Here is a 21,102-nt window from a genome sequence, read left to right as displayed (position 1 = left end):
TCAGTAGATAATATCTTAATGTGTTCATTCAGGAAATTCCTTTTAAAGACACTATGTGCCAGGGGCCAAGGACGGAGGATGAACAAGATACATTGTCTGTTTTAAAGAGCCCATAGTATTTTGGAGAAGACCAGTAACTGCGAGATTATTCAAAGATAATGTACCAGGTACTAAGGGAACACCTAGTGTGTGAGAATGAACTGGTCATTGCTAACCAAAGATAACTTCTTACTTTTAAATAATATTTATTTAATTTTTTTATATCCTTGCATGAACTAAAATCAAACTCAAGAATTATACACTTTACCATATTTTATTTCAAGCTATAATTTATGGAGTGCTTACTATCAACTAGGTGTTAAGTCTTTTCAAGCCTTAAGTAATTTAACATTTGTAACAACCTTATGAAATATAAAATATTGATGCCCTTTTACAGAAAAGAGATGGAGGCCTTAACAGCTAAAATAGCTGTGCAATTTAACCAGGTAATAGATATCAGAAATTAAGTTCAAATTTAGGTCTACATAATTATAAAGTTTACTCTTAAACCTAACAAGCTTGCTCACCTACCATACCTTTCTGTTCTCTTGCTTCTGTCTAAGCCATATCTGTTTCACATACCACCCTCTCCAGGAATCTTGAAATTCTTAAGTGGCATTGATTTCTCCATTCTCTAACTACTTGACTTCATATATTTGACAGATTTGAGAGAGATTGGTGGGCACAGAACTAGTAATTTACTCTATTTTGGAAAAAATTAAAAGCAGGAATGAGCCTGAAGCAACTGAAAACAGAGCAGGTAGAAAGAGACAGAGTAGGAGCAATTCACATCCGACCAGCGAAACACATAGGCAGATGGCTACGCTGGGTTAGGTGTAGGCTCCATGGAATGTACCCGAGGCTAGAGTCATCAGAAAAGGACACCTTCACCAAAAGATTCACAAAAGAATGAGGTGTTAGCAATGTAAAATAAAATAAATGTAAAATAAAGAATCTGTGAAAAGTAGACCACTGAAATCCAAGGACTGAGATGGAGGTCAGAGGTCAGATATCTACAAAAAGGAAAGTCAGGTAGTAAATACCTCCAAGAATAAACACTACATAAACACAGCACATACATACAACATACACACACACACACACACACACACACACCCCACAGGAGAAAGAAAGAGCCAATATTTAAAATTCTGTCATGTTTGAGAGCATTCCACAGCTGGGATAGCATTAGCAATGAATCTACTATATAAATATTGTTCTGGATTCTTAACTCCTCATTTCCCTACACCTCTAAAATATACAAAGATGGATGAAACTGGAAACCATCATTCTCAGCAAACTATCGCAAGGACAAAAAAACCAAATACCGCATGTTCTCACTCATAGGTGGGAACTGAACAATGAGAACGCTTGGACACAGGAAGGGGAACATCACACTCTGGGGACTGTTGTGGGGTGGGGGGAGGGGGGAGGGACAGCATTAGGAGATATACCTAATGCTAAATGATGAGTTAATGGGTGCAGCAAACCAACATGGCACATGTATACATATGTAACAAACCTGCAAGTTGTGCACATGTACCCTAAAACTTAAAGTATAATAATAATAAAATAAAATAAAAAAAAGATCAACCTTGCGGAAGAGAGAAAGAGCAGCCAATGAGCAGGGGGAATGCAATGTGAGAAAGAAAAATCAAGGCTGAAAATGCATTTTTCCCACTAGAGGCTTCTAGACCTGAGTCAGGCCCGAGCGAGGGAAGGAGACATTAATAGTGTAGGAGAATTTGAGGCTTGGATTGACCTGGACTTTTGAATGCCTGAAAAATCAGACTATTAGTTCATATTTAATGGTGGCCATTAAAGCTGAGATTTGATCCAGATTTCATCTAGGGTTAGAAACTGAAGATTCAGAAGAATGAGTTTATTTGAGATGGTGATTTAGCAGATACCAATATTTGTGGTTTTTATTAAGTTTCAAAGAGTTTAAGATTTTCTTTTCTAAAAGGCTCCTCTTTAATTTGTTTCAGAGAGGCAGATTTGTTTTCCTTAAATTGGAGATCATCATGGACTAGGGACTGGCAGTAACTAAGGAAACATGAAGATAAAGGTATGCAGATTGAGGTAGCATGTTCTTCCAGAATTAGTTAGGCCAAGATATGTGCATTTCCATAGATCAGCAGTGACTCTGCAAGAGAGAAAGCTGGTATGGGACTGTCCAGTGTCCTGTCCAAAAGATTCAAAGAGAAAAGTGAAGAGACCCCAGCATCAAGAAACCGGTGGTAAATAGCAAATTACTGGGGACTGAAAAAGCAGACTAAATAGATATGTATCTACTCTGGATAAAAGAAGTATAAGGAACAGATGTCCAGAGATGGGACTCTCTGAAGAATCCATGAGAAAGAGACTATTTTAACCACTATCAGGCCAGGAGAGGATACAGCCAAGCAATCCATACCTCATCCCTTCCCCACCTACAATGAGAGAAGATGTAACCAGAAAGAGAAGACAAAAAAGACTATACATCTTTTTCAAATGCCAAGAGCTGACAATTTCAGTCCTTCACATAGAGAAGAGAATGTGTTTGCTGGGAGATTTCTTGTAATTAAATGACTATCAATTACCATCTTCAACAATATAATATAATTTCTGAATGGGGACCTGGTTTGCATCATAAACAAAGAATAGTATTGCCTACTTTAAAGAATTTGGGAAGCTTTTTGAAGTTTCCATTCAGTGGCATGGGGGTTACACTCATGAATAAATTTTAAAGAGTCAGTGAGACCGTAAATAAATACAAAAATAAGTGGAATTGTATTTCACTCTCATTTTGGGACTTTTGTGTTTACACTGGAACAGCAGTGATCTGGCATTATGCGCCTTTTTTTTTTCCTGTTTTCAATGCCCTAATTTCCTCTCACTCACCACTGACCTGTGCCTACTTTACATATGATGAGGCACCTTCAGCCACTTTCTAATGAGCTTGCCTCACATTTGGGAAAAAGTCGTCTTAGGCAGAGACTTTTTCAATGTTACTCAAAGCCTGCTGTCAAAGGCTTCACAGCTGGCCACATGGCAAACGCCCGAAATTACTATCATCAGTCAAAGAGTGGCTTATTTCCTTTGAGACTTTTCAGGCGTGAACTAAGTACAGTTTTCTTTGTCCCCTTAGTTTTGGAGTATACATGTAGGTTTTCATAATTATTCTTTAAAAAAATTTGCTATTAACCTTTTTCATACTCAGTGACCACTTTTATAGATCTTGAGGTTGAATAATTGACTAAATGTGGTTAAATTGGCACAGGATCTGATAGCTCTTGTAATTCCCAGACTGTGGGACTTTCGTAAGGAAAAAAAAGTTGTTACCGATACAAGGACTTAAAGGCTCCTGTATATCTTTCTGAATTTATTTCTACCACTGTAATTTAAGTTCTTTCACACAGTCCCACTAGACTCAGTTTTTCCTGGAAAACCTCAATCGTGCTTCACCAGGGCCTGAGGATTTTTCGATGCTTTTGTCTGCAATGTTCTTCCACTGGGTCCTTAATCAAGTGTCATACTTATATCCTTTGAAGAGGGATGGTTCTCAGAATCTCTTAATTCTAAAGATGGAAGCCAGACTTGGTTGAGGTTACTGTGAGCTGCACAATGTCACCCATTAAGGCTCCCGACTAAAGAGACAGAACTACATGTCAGATGTGCTTAATTATATTCTGTGACTGCATTCAGAGGCAGCAAGTCAATACCTAATAGGATTTAGCAAGAACTGATGACAATGTGCATATACAATTTTTTACCGTGAAATTCATATACATCCTTGAATATAAAAAGGCACATTTACCTTTATCCCTTCGCTTGATTCTGACAGAATCTGTATCTAATTAGTATCTACATTTAGCAGAAGAACTGGAGGCTAAATGTAGTTAGCAACTTCTCCAATGTCAAACAAAATGTAAGTAGTGGAAGTAGAACAGGTTGCTTCACTTGAAATCTCATGTTCTTTCCATTTTTCCATTTCTAGCTGGGCTGACATAGAATTCATGAATTTATTCTTGACATACCAGCGTATTTGTCCCAAATATTATAATTTGGGTAGAGAAACTAATAATTGAAGAAAAACTATAAAATCCAGATAGAAGACCTCAAACTCCTTTTTTTTTAGGCCCATGGTAATCTTTTTTATCCTAAAAAGGTGCACATATGCAAGGATACTGTAATGAGAACAGCCAGTGGAATTGATGCACTCATTAAACTCCTCAAGCGGAGAGCAATATAAACTAACACAGTGGAAATAAGGTCAGTGAACATAAGGACTGAAACACCTTACAAAGGGAAATTGGTGGGCAGACTTGAAATCCTCATTTTCTACAGTTTGAGAAAATGTGTCTAGCTGCTAGTTTAGATTACTGCTGTGTATCTGTGGTCATGGCATTCAGAGGGTGAGAAGATCACAACTGGATAAGTCAGTAAAAGGCACAGATGTGTCAAGAGAATAGGTTAAATGTTATTAAAAGTACTCATTTTCCAATTACCAGTTGTTTTCTTCTATTCTGGGACTCCTTATAAACTAAACCCCAACATGCTACTCCTCACCCCCTGAAATCCTGGCCACGCGCACACACACACACACACACACACACACGGCTGACTCGGTGTATGAATTATAAATACCTGGGCACCCTGTGGTGAGGGGGTGACATAACATGAAAAGTGTTTTGTGATTTGTAAAGTGTTGTGTTATGTTAAAAGTTTTAATTCGTGAATGGTTCCACCCTTCTACAAAATGTATTAGGCAGCTATTAGGTGCCGCATACTGTGATATCACTGGGAAAGGAGATGCTTCAAATGAGCTGCCTGCCCTTAGGGGGTGTACTGGATGAAACAGAAGAAAACTGCAGAAGAGTTTGGCAAAACCTTAATAGTGATATGAACAATACGCTGTAGGAGCACAGATTTACCCCTAAGGGGATGAGAGAGTTGTCACTGACAGGCATCGTTTGAGATGAGGGATGGCTAATGATAGGACCTGGATGGACTGGAAAGCAGGGAATACTCAATAGCAATAACAAAGGCAAAGAGTTGTGAAATATCATCATATGTGCAGAGATTAATGAATTCTGTGTGATGGTGACATGGGCTGTAAAGATTGCTGATGAACCTGGAAAAGCAAATGGAAGCCAGGCTGCAAAGTTCAATAGGCCACACTGCAAAATTTGTGCTCTGCTAAACAGAAACTTACTGATCTTCCAGAAAGGGGGCTATTTGATTATATTTGTTATTTTATGGTAACTGGGGGGAAATAAAGAGAACATGTATAGGAATGAGAGAAGATTATTTGCAAAGAGCTTACTTTAAAAATCAACCCATATGAATTTTATTATTGGAAATATTCTAAGACCAACTCCTCAAATGATCTCTTATGCCTTCTTCAATTTTGCTTATTTTTTATTGGATTAAGACTTAGGTTTAGGGTTGATCTATGCTACAATGTGAATATTGACAGGTATTGTAGCAGAAGAAAAACAAATTGATCTCTTTGAGTCTCAGGTATCTCACCTGCAAATAAGGGTTTTAGGCCAAATAATCTCTGAAGACCTGCTTGTTCAAATATTTTGTAAGTTACAGTTTTTTGAGGGAACTTAGCACAGTATCACAAATTGGTGTGCAGATTTATTTAAATACACCCCAAGAGAAACAGATTTTGTCTGTGAGCACATAAGTGGAGCACGTGAGCTGAGTAACAATGTCTTGTCCTATCTTCAATTTTGTACAAGAAGTCAACAGAAAATAAAGAATACCTTCCACTTTGGAAAATTCATATTCTTATTAAAAATAAAAGCTATGTGTTTTCATTCAAATTGTTGTACTGATCTCAAGCTGATTTTCCTAACAAAAGTTCTCTTAGGATTGTCCAGTTAGTTACATTCACATAGAACATCATCTTATGAATAAGAATGCTTCACTAGGATTCAGATTAGATTCTAAGCTTTGCCTTTGAGCAGATGGGTGTACTTTAAAGATGTAATTTTATGATTTCATCTTATTACATTGTCCCTCAATTTGCTCATTTGCGAGATACGAATGATGTCTGTCATACCTAACTTCAAGAGTGGGTTTCTTCGTGAATATACCTTGAGAAAATGCAGAAAGTCTTAAGTTTTTATTACTGGTAAAATTTTCACAGTTCTGTACTTATTCCCTGGAAAATGTCAAGGCATCAGGGAATCACATAAGGGAATCATTAGAAGTTAGAGCTACAAGGGAATATGTTAGATATAACTGTTGCCCACAAAGACTTTCAGAATTACTCATCTTTCTTCTACAAGCTTTCGTAAATCAGCAGGATTGTGTGACCTACTCTGACCAAAGAAATTAATGGGAAAGGGTTTATGTATGACTTCCATCCCAAAGCACATCCTTGCTTTGGCAAGATCCACCAGCATTTTCTTTCTCTGCTACGTCATTCAAGAAAGTCTTATGTTCCAGATGATATGAAGACAAAAGTTGCATGGCTAGCTGCCATGTTGCAGCATGGACAGTAGCCTTTTGGGGTTAGAAAGTGGCCTGTATCTTCAGAAACATTTGTGTAAGCTTAAAAAAAGTACCAGGAATATTTTGATTTTTTTCCACATTATACCAACATAATCTTACCCTTGCCTATTCTAAGAGATACTGGGATCCTTTGAGAGCCCAGTTAGTTTGCCTAATTGTCAAAGTGAGAAACTGATTTTCAGAAAAAAATAAATAATTGTAAAGTCACATATATACCTAGGAGTAAATTTATAACCAAAGTAATATCTGTCTCCTAATCTACTCGCTTTTCACTGATGAAGAATTATAACTTCTTCAACACCGACCTCTTACAGTTTAAGATAAAGTTTTTTGTTATAAGGCATCTACCACATGTTTCATAAAACAGAAAATATATACTATTGTGCATGTTTTAAATATAAGAGAACTTATTTAATTACAATGTTCAAAGCAATCATTTTTTCAGGGAGGACATTTCTGTTTGTATTCAACAATAAGCCAAGCCAAATGAGTATCAAATTCCTTCCACTGGTCTCATTTACATGGTGCTTCAAACTAACTGAGAAAAATAAACTTAATGATACATATTGTTTGACAGCTACCAAGTAAAGTAATTAGTGATTCAATATCAAAGCAGGAGGAAATGATTCATTTGACTGTAATAAGCTGGAAAAAATATATAAACACCTACTAAAATCAAAATTAATGCCTTAATAAAGTTCCAGAATTAATATGACATATTTTCACTTATGCTAAAGTCAATAGAAATGAATTATCATTTTAAATTAAATCCAATGTTGTGTTATTTTAAAGTTTTTTTTAATATACTTTAAGAAAACTTGGTTTGATATACCAGCATTTTGGCTGGATTAAGAATTAAACTAAATTTATCAAAATTGCCAACTTCAGCGTCAAATTTGCTGAGATATTATTATGATTTTCTAATAAACCTTGGAAGATATCTTGCTGCTAATAATATAATGAATCAGAATGAGAATTATAATACGGAATGTTTTACTTGAAATGTTCTATATGTATTAATGGAAGTGAATAAAGTAAGACTCTTGTGATAACTTTTAACTTACTCTCTTTCAATAAGTACTCATCTTATTCTTCTTTTAAAATATAAAGGTCAGAAATCCTCTTATATTTCTTGTGTAATAAAAATTCTTTGTCCTTATCAGGTCTAAGACACCAATCATAACTGCTATTGTTTTTAAATTTTATATATTAACTTGAAAACTGTGGATTAAAATGTGGTGCTTATATAGGCAAAGCATGTATGCTCTGATTTATAGTTGGAAGAAGTACTCTACTAAATCCATCTATGTATTTTCATTGTCTTATCCAGACGTTAAAATTGGAGGAAAAAAATCTCTAAATTTTTTACCTTGCTAAATCTAAGAATTTGAAAGTTGTAATAGAAAAAGTTAGTAACTTGGTTTTCTCACTCTTTTTTTCTTTTTCTCTCCCCCCTTGTTTTCTCTCTTCCATCTATCATTTATATATACATATCCATTATTTTCATATTTTTTTAATATCTGCTGTGTGCTGCCCCTATTGTTCTTAGATATGATTAGCTTTCCATCTGAAAATATAATGTTCAATAATTCCTCTATGGTTCTTCACTTTGACACATAAACTCTTAAAATGTGTGCTATATAATCAGACTCTGTGCTAAATAATCTATAGAAGAAAGATGTCTTCTGTAAGACATTCCAAGGCCACCAAGGCTGAAGTACATGGCGTATAAAGCACTCTTCTTTCCTCAGAAGACCAACACACAAAAATCAACACTGCATGAACTATTTAAGTGTAAATCTTATTCAAGCATAGTTCTCCCAGGGACAATCATTGAGATCCCTTGTACAAGTTTCTGCAAGCAATATATTAAGGCCAACTAGTTACTAAAGTTGGAGATTTCTTTAACTTGGCAGAAAAATACCAGAGGTAAGATTTCTGTTTAAAACATATCCTGAAGCAGGGGATATGTTGTCTTAAACTATTTCAATGTCCCTCTGGATCTGCATATAATGATACCTCATTTACTTAGTCCTCTGGTAATGAAGCTACATTGTAACAGTCACCTGACTTAAAAAAAAAAAAAAAAAAAAAAAGAAAGAAAGAAAAGAAACCAGCACAATTTTTTAGAAATTAAATAGCCTGGGCATTGAGCAGGTTGAGGAAGTGTGAGGAGTGGAATTTTTTATTTTCTCCTGGATACAACTCCTGACATGTAACACCAAGGAAATACACCTGGAAATCTAAATAGGTCAAAATAAGCTTCCAGATGTTTAGCAAAGAGGAAAGCCTAATCTCCACAACTGAAGCAGTTGGAAAGCCTCCTAAAGAGACTAAAGAGACACAGTTCACCTGAAGACGAGAAGAGCTCAGAATCGAGAGTCCTCACCTTGTCTTCTCATCTGTAATACTCAAAAACATTATTGCTTCAAAGATGTACGTAAACATTACTCACATCAACTTTCACCATATCTCAATTTTAATATTTATATTATTTGTAACTCATGTAGTTATGTCAAACCGTAAGGCATTAGGATATAATCACTTTACTTTTGACAGTGAAAATCAATCATATTTGATAATTCGGGTAACAATAAATAATTCTGTGTAGAGTAAAACATAATACATTTAGAATCAGAGTTTTCTTTGAATTTTCCTCTCATAGAAATTGAAAAGAGTTTACTTAAAATTCTTCATGCTCCATTTCTACCTCGGGAAAATTGGTATAATAAAAGTTACCGAGATTTTCTTTTTGTAAAAGCATTTGTGGAAAAAAATCTGTATAAATTTTTACTATCATTATTAGTATCAGGTTCTCTGTGCATTGTAACAGTCTATATATATAATATAAACAATAAGTGGCCTCCTTTTTGGACTTAATGAAAGCTTGTGAATCTGGGTCATGGTTGAACTATTTTCTGCTGTGTCAGGCAGAATTCCAAGAATGTTCAGCGATAGCGTCAGTCTTGAGTAATCCCCTCCCTTTGGAATGTGTCTGGAACTAGTAAATATAATGGAAATTGATTCCTGTGATTATATTGTCTAATATCATTGAACTTAAGATAGGAAAATCATCTAGGTGGGCCTGATGTAGTCGGATAAATGCCAATCAGTGGGTATACAATTTCAGTTTTGCAAGATGAATAAATTCTAGAGATCTGCTTTAATGCAGTATCTCTATAGTTAATAATACTGTATCATACACTTGGAAATGTTCAGAGAGTAGATCTTTGTTCTTACCACAATTAAACAAATTATTTTTAAAAGTAGAGAATGTTCTCTGGCTGATGCTAGCAGGGGAATAGGAAATGTAAACCTGAGAGTAGTAATGTTAAAACACTGGTAAGTAATGAATTTCTTTAAATTCCCCTGACTCATATTCCTCTTAATTGTAAAATTGCAAAATTCTTCACCAGCCAAAATCACCTAAGTCTCACTCATTTAACCAAGTCAAAGACCATCACATAAAAATTAAAGAGTGAGTTAAAAGCTGTGTGTGTGGTCTCATGTGTTGCACACATCCTTAAAAATACTTTTGAGATCTACGTTTAGAAAGGTGCACCGATTTTTTTTTTTTTTTTTTTTTTTTTTTGAGACAGAGTCTCGCTCTGTCTCCCAGGCTGGAGTGCAGTGGCGCAATCTCGGCTCACTGCAAGCTCCGCCTCCCGGGTTCACGCCATTCTCCTGCCTCAGCCTCTCCGAGTAGCTGAGACTACAGGCGCCCGCCACCACGCCCGGCTAATTCTTTGTATTTTTAGTAGAGACGGGGTTTCACCGTGGTCTCGATCTCCTGACCTCGTGATCCGCCTGCCTCGGCCTCCCAAAGTGCTAGGATTACAAGCGTGAGCCACCGCGCCCGGCCGGTGCACTGATTTTTCAAGTATTCCTTCTACTTGTGATTTAGGCTTGATAAAGATTGATTATATGCATGATATTCTTTAGTTTTCTGTATTTTACAATTTTGTATTAAATTATTATACATCACAGTATATTAATCATATAAAATACCTAAATATCTATGTTTCCTTCACATTGCACCTAATTTCTGTAGGGCATATATGTCATTTAAACACTGAATTGTGCTCTTGTGTGTATGTGTTTGTGTTTATGGATGTATAATTGATCCAAAAATCCTGAGATATGATAGCAGATGTAACAATAATTTCTGTATTTAGACAACAGCTATTTTTTTTTACTCTTTTGACAGAGTACAGCAGGCCCACCATTCTAAAATTTGAAATTTATTTTATGAGATATCTGAGTATAAAATATTTCGTGTTAAAAAAATACCTGCAGCAAACACTTTGAACCTGTGGACCAATAATATAACTTGACAATAAAATTTTTATTAGCCTTTTTACTAGTCAGTGGTCAACGATGTTAATAAGTTTCAGTGTTTTATAGAAGCAATGACGAAAACAATGCACTTAGTGTGCAAATTTCGTTCACTTGTCTTTATTAGAGGCTTGTTTAATATTCTGGCTCACATTAAAGACCATCCATGACAAAATGGATGGTAAGTAGGATGACACGCTTCCAGTTTGGGCTGCTATGCTGCCTTGTTGAATAAACTTTTGACCAATTAACCTGTCTGGTTTTAAATGACTTCCCCTTTTAATAATGGCATTAGACAGGTTGTACTATATATTTCCTTCCTGCTCCATTATTGTAAGCATTCATAGAAATATTTATTCTTTCTGAATTAAATCTCATTTGGCAATTATACTCAATGACTCATGGAGTATAATTTAAAATAGATTTTTATTTGAAACAGGAAAAACTTGAAACATTCTAGCACAGAACCATACTGGTTTCAAATTACATTTCCATATGGAATTAGGTCACTAGTTTTAGTAAGACATTTCAATATTTTTGGACATATCATCATCCTTGAATTAAACAGCAAATTAAAACTCTCTGGAATGAATTTTTTTATATGTAAGAATATTAAAACCATAGTAAGTATAAAGAATTTCAGAATCATTTTAAAGAAGTCAGAGTCTTTTTAAAGTTGAGAAACCCACAACGTAATTAGTAACTTTTCTAAACATAGATGAAGAAAAGTGGATAGTAGAATTAGGTTTGAAAAAGAGTCAGGACAGTTATCCAATAAGAGATTTTGCTTACTGAGCATCAATGTAAATTCTCAGTATAAGAGTGCAATAAAACTCTCAACTTCTTAACTTACATTTGTCACGTGGGAAGTGACATACAGATATTAAGTTGTTTGTGTTTTAAAATAGAGCTGAAGCTTTACACCGTTCTAAGTAACTGATGTTACTTTGAGTACTGAATTTCCATATTTAAGTTTCTCTTTATTTTTCACAATTAGAAGTATTGTGTACAGGCTCCTTTAAATAATATTTGGTTATGATAATTAAAAAAATAAAATCAGCATTATTAATAGTGGTAACTTCTTTAATATCACATATTTAAAGAGGTATTTTAATTAATGTATTATTATCAACTGACAGATATGAAATCAAAGTAGATGGAATTTGAAAGCTGATGATTTGTTTGGACATAATCTAAGCTATATTGACAGTTTTATTTATTGTTAACAAAATCTAACATAATATTTAGTATATACCAGCCACTCTTTTGAGTGCTTTGCAATATTAGCTCACTTCGTCTTCAAATTAACCCTAGGAGGCAGATGCTACTGTGATCATCTCCATTAGATAGGTGCAGATGCCAAGGCCCAGAGGCTTTAGGTGCCTTGCACTAGGTCTCAAAATGAATGCCAGGATCAGCATTCAAACCCAGGCAGTGTGACACTTCACTCTGTGCTCTTAAAACTTATACCAGGAACTTCTTTAACAGAAAAGGTAAATGAAGCTCAGGAAGGCTCTATGCCTTACTTAGAGCCTCACAGCTATTATTGAAAACAGCTTGAACAAGATTGTCTCAAATCACATTAATATGTAATGAGCTGGGGAAGAGCACACTAAAATAATTAAGGAAAATCAAACATTTTCATGGTGTAAATTATCTCCTGTTTTCTGTTTACATTTTACTGCAGTTTCCTAGAGTTAGAAAAGAAATGCCCTTTTTTTCTTAAATTCCCTTAGCTGTTTTACTCAGTATTTGCTGAATGATGCTACTCTGTTTACATACAATGTTCCACGTTAACCTGAGCTGAAGAAAGAGGGAACAATGAAGATTGGGGCGACGGTGGAGGGGAGATTGAAACAGTGAGGCATACTAAAGAACACATGTGGGATTTTCATTTCATAAACATGTAAAAAACTGATGACAGTTTTGGAAGAGTTTCTCCGTTAGGTGTTTCCAAGACAGCATTCCCGCTAGTACTTATGCAAATCTGTCCCCTCTTCAAAAAGATATCTGCGTTTGTGTTCTTCCATATTATAGACATCATAGATGAAGAATAGCAAACACAAATGCCTCCCAAATATTATATATTCATTGTACAAGTATTAAATTAGGAAATACAGCGTGGCTGTGGCAAACTGCTGTGCCTCTGCCTCATCCATTTAAAGGGAGTGAAACATTTGCCACCTAAGCCCAGGAAATTATTGCCCTTTAAGAATGTGGCCTAGGTGGTACAAGATATCTGATTTTGACTTTTATGCAAACTTGTTTAATGTTGAAATGTCGAGCCCTTTTTAGTGTGTGGGATAAAATAAGCATATCCAGACACCAGCTCCAGATGACTTTTTCAGGCAATTTTCAACCTCTGCCATAAATAGTCACAGAGAAAGCCTTGATTGTGTAAATTTATTGGTTAGAAAGTGACCAAATGTGTCTATGAAACTGTATTTAAAATCGTCACGTTCTGTTTCTTAGTGAAGCCACTTGGAGTGTTGAGGGCATGACAACTTTCAATATATTTTTTATAGTTGGAAAGTAGACACACATTTTACTTCTATAGTTCTAAAAATAGATGAAATGTGTTTTTGCTTGAAGTAATTACACTATTGTGCACTCACATTTACCTAAATTAATATTTAAAGATGGAACCAGTTGAAAGTGAAATTGAATTAAATTAAGGTATCATATTGTATTGTGTGCTGATGGTTGGTACTTGATCAGATATGTAAATGTCAATCTATAAATATAATAAGCTGTGCATACAAAATGGATCAAGTATAAGATGTTTAAGACAATACAACGTGTCTTTAGAATATAAAATGTGGCATAAAATGATTGAGCTCAATTGCTTAATAAATAATGCAATAAAATGTAATAACTTTTAGAGGGTATTTGTGGGATGAAATTGGAAATCTTGTAGAAACAACAGTTCATATAAATGTGTCCTATACACTTGAAAACTCAAAAGCTTCACAGTTCGGGAACAAGTTAGTGTCTTAATTAGTAACAGAATTAATGTTGGTAATTGGTGTTGGGTAGCTTACCTGAACACAATTCTTACCTCTGGATGTTAATATCATTCTGGCTACATAACTTTGTGCTGTTTAAATATTTCTGAACTGAATCTGTATAAAGTGCTGTGTATAAGCCTCAGACACATTCTTCGTGGAGTTTTAAGTCTCAAATGTACTCTTTACACTTGGAGCAAAGCCCTACCGTTTTTGGATGCTGAATTTTTTAACTCCCACCCCACATTTTATCTTTTTCCCCACTCCAGAAAGGCAAACAATATGAGAAAGATATCTTAGCAGTGGAAACAAATATGACTTTCCTGGAATATATGGCTGGAAATGGAGGCTGCTTAGAATTTTGCTGGCACTTAGGACCATGACTAAAATCCAATTGGTCTATTGCTGAAGCAGAATTAACATCATTGTTCAGCATGTGAGCCTGAGCTAGAAATCTGGCTGTTATATACCAGGTCCTGCACTACAAGCCATTATCTTGTTCAGCTATTATAATGGGCTATTTTTAGTGCTGAAAATCAGAGGCACAATACGTCATACCGATCCTGAATGAGAATCAGCACTCAGATATATCAAGGCTGTAGTTTGTTCATTTGTTCTAAGAATTGTGTAGTATATAAAATATCCATAGTACAGTATATGACTCTCAGTATACTTTCCAAAAATTAATCCTAATCCTGAATGCCATTGCAACAAAGAACAGAAGGGAGCAGGGAGTCCCAGCTAAGAAGTCTTGTGGGATAATCTGAAAGCGGAGAAGAGATGTCTGAAATAGGAGGTGAAATTAGATTTATTTTATATTTAGAGGGTGGTCAAACACAGTTTTAAATTTAGTTCAAGGCCAGACTTCATAAGACTGCGAAACAAATGAATATTATTGTCATCTTCATTTCCTGTCCATATTAGTAATGCCAGTTACCCAATTGGTAGATACAAAGAATACCTCTCAAATAGGGTTGAATTATTAAAAATAATCTCCTATTTTGCATTTTAAAAAGTTTCAACATGTTTACAGTAAGTAAGCAGATGGGTAGAAATTTGTTACACTTCCTTACAGTTGTTCTATGCTTTAATATTTTATTTTTATTTTAATTTGTGTATAAAGGATCTGAAGTACTACTAACTTTTCAATGCTTTAAATTTGACCCAGTGTTTCTTTGAAATCTAACCCTTTTCTGTTTATCACAATTTTCTCCATCCTAATGGGTTCTTTTAATATGTAAAAGGCCAGAATATCTGAGACAATGAATCAGTAGGAATGCATTTCTGGCACGTGTTATAAAAGAACTATCTCTGGACAGGCAAGAACGTCTTCCCTCTTTGGAAGAACGCTTTGCTGCCTAAGCCATACCCTATCAGGAAGAGCCTTTGGATAAAACCTTTTCCTGGAAAACCAGTGACAACCAGAGGTGTCCAGTGCATTCTGGATTTTGTCAGAGACTGGAAAACAGTATGGGTAAGGCCAGATCTTGAGGAATTATAATACATTTCTCCAGTAGAAAGGAAAAATGTTTTTCCAAATTGTTGACCCTCCCTCTGAAGTTCTTTGAAAATTTGAAGTTACTGCTGAAAATAAAGTTTGGTTCTACTGCATTTACCAAACATCATAGCTTCAATTAAATGCTATACATTGTACCATGGAGACATTATATACCACAGAATTCTTAGAACAAATGAGGCCACCATAACCTTGATGTTCAAATAGGGAATCAATAGAATATAGTTGTTAAATAATGCTATAGCAAATGGAAAGCTATATAAAGCACAGTTCTTATCTTTAAGGAACTTGTGAAGAGGGAAAAAATGACTGCTGTACTTGGAGAGAAATACACATGGAATTCTTTGACAGCTTGGAGGGAAGAGAGAATACACTAGGATGTGGAAACTCTGAAGAGTTTGGAGAAGAAAAGGTAGTGTTTGAATTGCTTTATGCTAAGAATCTCCATTCTGTGAAGGACAAAGGATCACTACTGGAAGTTGTTTCAGAAAGAATAAAATAGGGGTTCAGAGGTCTGAGGGATATACTCCTGATGTTTTTCTCTTTGCAGAAGAGGTGAAATGACAGTGGTGACAGGACCATCTATTGTGGTCTTAAGCTGTTAAACAGCAACACCAGGGTGTGTTATTACACTCAGGAGGGATATCTAAAAGTGTGTCATAGGAAGCAGCATAAGGTCAGTGGCTACTGTGCTTTAGGGAACATTTTGTATGACAATTAAGCTAGAAGTAGCTCTATTCTTGCCAAAAGCCACAACCCCTTGAGGTATTATTAAAGAAAGCTACCTGACTAATCAACCAAACTAACATTGTGGCCAAGATTCTGGTGCCTCAAGTGGGTTGAACCAAGTAATCAGTGAACTTACATAATGGGATCTGCATGCAGCCTAAGTTGGCCAGCATGGTTCTTATGTTGAAATTTCTCCAAATTGGAAGAAAACAAGATTAGGTTTGTTTTTGCTTGCTGGCTTCTGTAGCATTTTGCATTCATTTTGCTTTTTGCTTTTGTTTTCTTCCTTTTTAAAATCTTCGCACGGGGGCTAGGGAAAAATTGTTTACTTAACATATTTTCTGGATTATTTCGTAATATTCTACTGATTTTTTTCTCTAGTATCATCTTCAATATCTAGCCCCAGACCTGAACAGTCCTAGACTTCCATGAGCAATAACAAACTAATGCAAAATAAGAATGGAAAGTGAGAACTAGAGATGGATACAAGTAAATGGAAATATAGAAATCTGAACAGCTGTGTGATGGGCCTGTCACCAGTAAAGGTGTGAAGTCACTGAGTAAGTCCAAATGCCTTATTGGATTATCCAGTGCACTTCACAGCTGGCCTTGACCTCAGGTAACTGGAGTATGACTGAATGCCTGTTTAAGACAGCCAATTATTTTTTAACTTCTATCATGTTTCAGGAATTATGCAGATGAATAATGTATGGTCTGTCCCCTCAAGTTGCCTATAGTATAATTTAAGTCAGGCAGATTGACTAAAGCAGGCAATGTTAAGCAAGTGCAATGATAGAGCTATATATAGGGCACTTCTGTAGCCTTGAGGGAAGGGCTCAGAAATGTTCCAAGAAAGGGTATTACCTAAGCTGAGATAAAATACTAGGGTGGCTCAACTAGATTTACCTCCACTGAAGTTAACAGTATCAAGTCAGAATGTATCCCTTGATGTATCATTGTGCATATATAATATACATACTGTATTTGTATGTATACAAATATGTATGTGTATATGTGCCAAATATACATGTACGTGTATGCATTTGAATATCTGTGTGTATTTGTAATATACACACACCGCATTCTTTTTAGAGTTTAATTGAAACGTTGATTTTAGGAAATAATGGAATAACCTAGTGTAACCTGGATCCTGTTTTACCTAATTATCCCTGTGCACTAATGTGACAGGGAGAAGTCATAGGAGAATAATTTTAAGGCTTCCCGCGAGCCTCCAAAGTCTTTTATAAGTTATGTTCCACTTAACGTTATAGTCAAATGGGGCCAAGGGTTAACTCGAAACCTGCTATCAGATGGCATATAATCTAGGCAGCACAGAACAAGGTTTTTTTTTTGCAAGAACTGTGTTGCCCTGTGGCCACCACCAGAGGGCTCAGCAGGAATTGCTCTTTGAACAACACTCTAGAGGAGTTCACTGAAACAGCAGCTTTAAAGTGTTTTGCCAGAGAAGGGTCTAGGCGGAAGATGAGGTTTTTAAAAGGTGTCATTAGGAGAAGTCACTAGGAAGTTACTACTGAAGAAAGCAAATGTCAGCTTCTGAAAGCTCGTGTGTTGACAGTTGCTGCTGCACGTGTGTCAGGAGGAGCATCAGCTAAGTTCAGATACACTGCCCTCCCAGCAATGGAAGAAACAGCCATTCAGGAGATGCAGCCGGCCATTCATTTTTATCATCCTGACGCACACCCTTGAAAACCAATGGGAAGGTTGAATGTGCAATCTTTCATTATATTTCTTACTAAGGGTAAGTGATTTCCCTATAGGAAAGATTGGAATAAGCAGAATTTTCAGGTGGAAAGATAGGGTTACAGAGAGAGTAGAGATGAAGCCTGTTATTTGTTAGATTTGTGCCTACAATTGTCCATCCGTAAAATAGGGACAGCAAATCTTACTTTACTGTGTTGTTTTGAGTGTATAATTAGAATGTATTTCTTAAGGACTGTATGGTAGACTGAATTATGATCCTTCAAAGATGTCCACATTCTACTCCCCAGAATCTGTGATTATATTATTTTACATGGCAAAAGAGAAATTGCAGACATGATTAAGAATGTTGAGGTCGGGAGATTAATTTGGATTATGTAAGTGGTCCCCATCTAATCACAAGAGTCATTATAAGAGGGAGGCAAGCAGGTCAAGATAGAGGAAAGAGGATGTGACCATAGAGGCAAAGGTTGCAATGAGGCACTTTGAAGATAGAAGAAGGGACTATGAGCCGAGGAATGCAGGTCTGCATCCAAAAGCTGCCAAAGACAAAGACAAAAGTTTTCCCTTGTTGTTTCCAGAAGGAAGGCAGCTTTGCCCACACCTCCATTTTATCACTGTAAACCTCATTTTGTAATTCTGACCTTTAGGATTGTAAGATAATTAGCTTGTGGTAAGTTTTCGAAAGTGCTAACAGGAAACTAATACTGACTATCACAATTATCATAGAGGAACTTCAATAAATAAATATTATATTATTAGTAATTACTTGATATTTTACAATATATATTTTTAAAAATACTTAAGACTGAGTAACACATTTAGTTTATTAGCTACTGTTTGTGAGAGTACAAATACTGTGGACAGTGATTTGTATATATAATTTGTATACCTCGCACTAGTATAATCGATATCACCAGCATTTCTCTCATTTGTAATTGGCAACATAATATTTATTCTGAATATAAAATTCATTCATAAGTCATGCAATCGCTAAAAAATCTATAAAACCATTAGGTTAATGAATTATCTCTTGTGCAACCAACATCACATGAAATAATTTTAACTTCAATCAAGTTACCATTTATTTAGTTCCTATTCTGGCAGATAATATTGTAGGTATTTGACATATGTCATTTCTGTATTGCCCATTCTTTTAACACAGACTAGATATTATTCCTATATTTTTCCCACTTGTTATTTTATTTTAATTTATTTTTTTTTGAGACGGAGTCTCGCTCTGTCGCCCAGGCTGGAGTGCAGTGGCGCAATCTCGGCTCACTGCAAGCTCCGCCTCCTGGGTTCACACCATTCTCCTGCCTCAGCCTCTCTGAGTAGCTGGGACTACAGGCGCCCGCCACCACGCCTGGCTAATTTTTTTGTATTTTTTAGTAGAGACGGGGTTTCACCGTGGTCTCGATCTCCTGACCTCGTGATCCGCCCGCCTCGGCCTCCCAAAGTGCTGGGATTACAAGCGTGAGCCACCGCGCCCGGCCTCCCATTTGTTATTTAGAATCACTACAAGCATCAAAATCTGCTCTTTATTTAATCGGAGTTTCCTGTTTAGGTTGCAAGATGGAAACAGTAGTGAGCTTCTCTGAAGCCTTTCTTCTCACTCTGGTATTCTGCACTTAGTTCATTTGTTCGTTTGTTTGTTTGTTTGTTTCAAGTAGTTCTGAACTTCATTTAATGATAGCAATGTATTTGCCTTCAGTGCTCCTAATTTACTCATGGTCATGCCATGGCTTCTTAAAGGAAAAGACCCTTGTTCTTTCTAAATATTTTCAATTTATGTAACAAAGAAAGATGTACATTAGACAAAGTTAAACAGGTCTATTTATATAGTACATATAGACAGTGTGTTTCAAAGCTCTTGACCATCTGGAGATTAACATATGGTATGCATAATGATCATAAGCATACTGTAATTCATAAACCAGTGCCTGGAGCCTCACTGTAGACTGTTTCCATAATGACAACCTTTTCTTAATTAGAAATGGACTGATACCATGTGACAATTTTTTTCAAATTGTAAATTTATTTGTATGAAAACTTCTCCAAAGATGAATGCATTAACTTGCAAAAGTAACTTCCACATTGACATGTCTCTTTAATTGTACAGTTGTGCTATCCTCTATCCTGGAAGCTCTAAGAAGTCCAATACAGTTTGTTCATTTTTATGTTTATAGTACTTAACAACATATTAGACTATGGAAGAACTCAATATATAGATGTCAAACAAATTTAGTAAATCACATTACTGTAGGAAATACAATTGTATGGAAGAGGATGAGCCATCACAAAAAAAAATCAAGACAAAAGTTATTTCTATGGAAATGAATGCCACTTTATTAGTTATTTATTACCTACTAATTATTGAATTTACTTTTAAGTCTAAGGGAGCTAATTATCTGGTGCTAGTCCCTGTCACTTATTCAGACATCTAAATAAATACGTACAATTGTCGTGGTCTGTTGAGACACTTTATCAATCACTTTTTTGTTCTCAGTTTGTTCCCTTTTCTATTATTTTGCTTAGATTCTTTCTTATGTGGATAAGCTTCTATCTACTCATTTTTTTGTTTTAAAGTCAGTCCAAGTAAGTATGATACTGTTTCTCAGCTTCTACTTTTCTAGAATACCTTCCCCAATCCCACTGAACACATTGATCTATTTGTCCTTGAGCTTATGTTTTTGTGTAATATGCCCTCTATAATTACATATCTTATTTATTGGTTGCCTGTTGCCTAGTTATTTACTCTTAACTGCTTTCCATCAGCAAATTCTTAGCTCCTATTTTAATAAGCCAGGTGGCTCAAGAATAAGACAAATGTTTTGTTCTCCTTTCTTATGAAATTCTCATGTTTAGTAACCACATATGTTTAATAAGGTCTGGATTTTATCTACTGTATTCATCAGAAGTATTACAAAGTAGAAATTCAGTAAATATCTGTGAAGTCCATGAAGTTGTTGATTATGCTATTAAGTAGCATTTATTCAATATAATTTTTGAGAGGTTAGGTTAGCTCTACTGTAGCAAATATAGACATCTTCACAAGTGTACATATGTTTCCATTTTAAGGAGAAATACACTCCAGAATTATGCCTTGGCTCCATCTCTAGCAATAAGTCTATCTAGGTTTCAAGATCTGCTGCTTGATTTGGCCCGTGGGGGAAAAGAAATTAAATAAAGTGTGCTAGGAAACCAGACTGCTTGGCACTGGCAGGAAGGGATATGCATACGCATCGT

The sequence above is a fragment of the Symphalangus syndactylus genome, chromosome 16, assembly GCF_028878055.3.
Source record: "Symphalangus syndactylus isolate Jambi chromosome 16, NHGRI_mSymSyn1-v2.1_pri, whole genome shotgun sequence".
NCBI classification, from domain to species: domain Eukaryota; kingdom Metazoa; phylum Chordata; class Mammalia; order Primates; family Hylobatidae; genus Symphalangus; species Symphalangus syndactylus.
The sequence above is the reverse complement of the archived record's forward strand: the minus strand, read 5'-3'. Positions refer to the sequence as shown.